At 31.6% G+C, this 4,537-nt stretch overlaps 1 non-coding gene across 1 annotated transcript; it reads left to right on the top strand.

Annotated features, from left to right (window-relative positions):
- The first annotated feature begins 3,329 nt into the window (after positions 1–3,329).
- Positions 3,330–3,437, top strand: LOC132061733 (small nucleolar RNA snoR83). The gene has a single exon (XR_009416151.1). It is a non-coding gene; the product is annotated as a small nucleolar RNA snoR83 (small nucleolar RNA).
- Positions 3,438–4,537: the final 1,100 nt, after the last annotated feature.

Genomic DNA, 4,537 nt, shown 5'->3' on the forward strand with positions numbered 1-4,537 from the left:
TGGTAAATGTTCCTAATATTTGAATAAATTTTGTTTTTATGAAATTACAAATTGGGTGAAGATTTTATTTGAGTTTGATAAGGTGTTAACAAAAATAGCCTTTTTGTGGGCAATGAATATTATAACTATGATTTATATGTACTTAATAATTTTTTGAGTTGTAGATGGAAATACTAATATCTGTTTATATCTATTTGATCCATGAGTCATTTAGTACGATTTATATATAACTGATTGAGAGGCATTACGTGTTATGGGTCTTTGATTCTATTTTTATGTGTGTCAATTATTTATTAGAAAAAGAAAACAGTCATATGAGGTAGTATACTGTTTATAGCCAACTCTTTGTGTTATGAATATCGTTCTACTTAAAGACTATTATATTTAGTTTTACTTTCTTGGTGGATATGTAAAATTCACTTTTTGTGGATAAAGGTTTTAAAATTGTGGGGGTCACAATGTTTTATTAAAGTTATGTCGAGAGATTATTTAGAAGTGATAATATTTCACGTGGTCTTGCTATTCAAAATATTTTTTGGAATAAATTTGATTCATTATCCATTCATAGAGTAAACGAATTGTACGTTTGACAAGTGGTAACTAACACCATATGACTTTGCGAACTACTGAGTGCAAATGTTGAACGAATGCATAACAAAAGCATGCAGGTTGATTTTCCTAAAAGAAACTGGAAATTTTTTCTTGTGAATTGTGAAAAGAGTTATTCCCTTAAATTGAAATATTTGAAAGTGTGGGGGTGTTTAAATAATGTTATGCTACTTGATTTTGTGAAAAAATAATAATAGTTGAGAGGTACCATAAATATGGTACTAAGTATAGTGAACTTTTTGTTGTTCTAGAGGGCTACAATGATGCTAAGTGGATTTCAAAATTCACATGTGGTTATGAGTTTGTAAGATGAATATGATAACTAGCCAAATAGACCATAATGAAATTTTAGTTTGTGGTTTGAAGTTGGCTGGTAATGAGGCTAAGATACTTCTTAGTGAGTATTGAGGTTGAGATAAAAATCAACGTGTCTATATATTGTGGTTGCCAAACAACATTATTTGTAGTAGAAAATTAAATTTGTCAATGGAAATAAAATACTTTCATATGAGATATGATGTGATAAAGCAGCTGCTGTGAGATAAAATTATTTATGTAAGTTATGTGAAGTCGGAGGTGAACTTGATCAATTCACAGACTAAAAGAAACATCGAGGGGAGTGAGACTTTTGTCAACTTGAGAAGATCAACAATGATGGTAACCCAACCTATGTGATTGGAGATCCCATGAATTAGGTTCATATGGGTAATAACAAGTCATGAGTTGATCAAGTATGTACTATTAAATTATGTCCCTCCAATGATGGGTGAATATAGTGTAGTTCTGCAAGGTAAAGTGAGGCTGAGCTATAAACTCTTAATCCATTACCATATCCTTTATAGGTGGTGTATTGCTCTGCAGAGAACACTTGATCGGTGGACCTATATGAGTGTGGAGTGGTACCGCTCCTATGAAATTGTGACAGATTTCTAGAGCCTCATGAATACCAGGACACGCGCATAGCCTCTTAGCGCAAAACCGCGATAACGACAAAGATTGTGCGAGTATAATGTGAGAGAATAAGACCATGGGCTTACAAAGGAATTCTTGGTTTACAGAAGTTCTAAACTTCACCAATTATTCTGTAAATAAAATCTTATTTTATCTAGGTCTGGTTCATAGTCTTCGCGACACCAGATTCAACGCATTTTACTCATATGTGAAAACCAACAAAAATTTCTTATTTCATTCTATTCCTTAATATTCTTTTTGAGATATGTGGGGGATTGTTGAATAAATATTATCTAATATCTCAAAAAGAATTATTTTATCTACCATTACAATATTTGGAAGACAATTGATGCTATGGCCTTAATGGCTGAAATTTATTTTTAGCCCTTGAATACCCATTGATTGGACATTACTTTTATTACATCTCTAACGTCCAAAATTGTCCTTTGTAACAGCCATGTAATTTTCTAAACGTTAGCCTTTGTAATTGTCTTTAATGGTTGTTACAATGAATGATTTTCTAATGTTAGCTTCTCTCCTTTTTAGGGGTGGGCACGGCACGGTATATACCGATTATCATACCAAAATCGAAATTTTTGGTACCGCTGTTTCGGTATTATGATATTTGGTATGCATTTTTAAAAAGTTTGGTATTTGGTACGGTATTCGGTATTGATAACGAAAATACTGAAATACCAAATACCATACCGAAGTATTCCATATAGTTACATATACAATCATATATATATATATATAGTATTAGTACAAATTAGTTGTTTAGACGTTGAAATTGCTTGTACTTTTTTTTGAATATTTTTACATGTGTAAGATGTTAGTATGATATAATTGATTGAAATGCCCTTTTTGTGTACATAATTATATATATCTTGATTGAAATGCCGTTTTTGTGTAATTGATTAACGAAGGGCATTGTTTGTACTTTCTTTTGAATATTTTTACACGTGTAAGGTGTTAGTATAATATAATTGAGACGTTTCTTGAATAGCCAAAATCATAATTCTTTTATTATATGTATATATGTAAGTCTTAGTCGAATAAACTATGGTTACCGAATTACCATACCGCAAAATACCGAAATCGAACTTAAAAATATCGAACCATACCGAATTAATTTGGTATGGTAATGGTATAGTATTTTTAAATACCGAAAACCGAAATTACCGAACCGAAGTTTCAAATACCGTACCATGCCCACCCCTACTCCTTTTTTCGTTCCATATATTACCCTCAACTTCTTCACTTTGAGATGTGCAGAATATAGTGACTAGTTCTCCGTCTTTTATTTTCTTTTGCTGGGTTTTATATCATTTAATCTTTGTTAGATTCTGACTTCTAGTTTTGTACTAGAAGAGCTTGTTGAATCCTGGGGGATATATACCCATACCGGGTGAAATATCCTTAAGGACAATGTCTTAATTGACACGCCTCAAGCTATGAGATTGTTAACAATGTTCGTAATCGAGTATTTTCCGTAAGATTTCCAACAACTACTCCCTAATATCATACTATGTTCATTAATCTTGCATTCATTTTGAGCACCCATCTCTAATTCTTAGCCAAGACATTTACTAAAGATAGCAACAATAGCTAGTCTTTTAAATATTGAAGATCGTCACTCTAGGAAATCTAGTGGTTTGCTTTTTTTTATTTCTGTTTGATTGCTTTAACAATAGTTATAAGATTATTTATCTATATAACCATGTTAAAATTGTCACTGCTTTCTAAGGTGTCCCTAGAATATGCAGGACAACAGGAGTTAGTATGTAGTCTTTTACCATATATTGATATTCGGAGTTCGCTGATAACACCTTTATTTTTTACCAGGGGGTGTTTCAATAGTACCTCTCCATATACATAAATTTATCTCTGTCATGATCTTGATTTTAAAATAAAATATAAAATAAAAAAATAAAAAGTATGTAGTCTTTTATCTTTTCTATTTCTATCTATTTCAAGAGAGACTAGTGTTGTATCTGTGTTCTTAAATTGGTAATGTTACGTTAATGAGTTGAAGAGAGAAGTTTCATACTGTGTATTATTCTATTGATAGTGAATAATTGCATATCAAGTAACAAGTTTTAGTATATTTTATCAGAAAGAATTTGCGGCTTGATTTAATTGTTGTTGCTTATGGTATCTTTTACAACATCTTGGTTTATCATATTGCATCTTGAATCAGCAGCGCATGAGGGAGAATCATATAAGTCTTGGTTTTCAGAGAGTGGTTTCAATTTCTAGTGCAACGCATCGATTCAGACACTTTCATTTGGGGTATAAAAGTAGTACTGGTTATGTTAGCTCAATTGAACTTCAAAACTAATCATTTTTTTTTTATGAACAAACATTTGTTTTAATGTATTTTGTGCAGAATAATTTTGAGAAAAAACAAACCCGAGGAAAATTCCTTTCGGCTACAAAATTTTCGTCGAATAATTCTTGCAAATTTACTGGGGGTTTTTGTTGGGGATATACGTGTGGATATTTACCCATGAAATTCCCCAAGAAAACTCCTTGCTTTCACAGGGTTTTACCATAATTTACTTGTGTGAATATATATATATATATATATATATATATTTCTTGCTGAAAAACCCGCAAGTAACGTACATACGGATTTACAATCCCCGGGTAAATTATTTGCGGATAACATATCCCAAGGTAATCCGCAAGAAAAAGTTACCAACAAAGGTTTTCCCAACGGATTTCTCTTGGCAGGTAAATTCGCAGGAAACTATTTTATCTGTGAATTTTTCATTATAATCTCATTTTTGTAACCAAACAATGCACAGAGTTAAAATTTTACTATATGAATAACTCCTTTCTAACAAGAAACCAAGCGAATTTATTTGCTGCAACTATGAGTTGTTTTAAAGAATTCCGTTCCCAGCTAATTGGGCATTTGAAATGGCACTTTTACATGGCCCTTTTTTCATGGTTATCTAAGTGGACTCAAAAA

The sequence above is a fragment of the Lycium ferocissimum genome, chromosome 6 (assembly GCF_029784015.1).
Source record: "Lycium ferocissimum isolate CSIRO_LF1 chromosome 6, AGI_CSIRO_Lferr_CH_V1, whole genome shotgun sequence".
Taxonomy (NCBI): Eukaryota; Viridiplantae; Streptophyta; class Magnoliopsida; order Solanales; family Solanaceae; genus Lycium; species Lycium ferocissimum.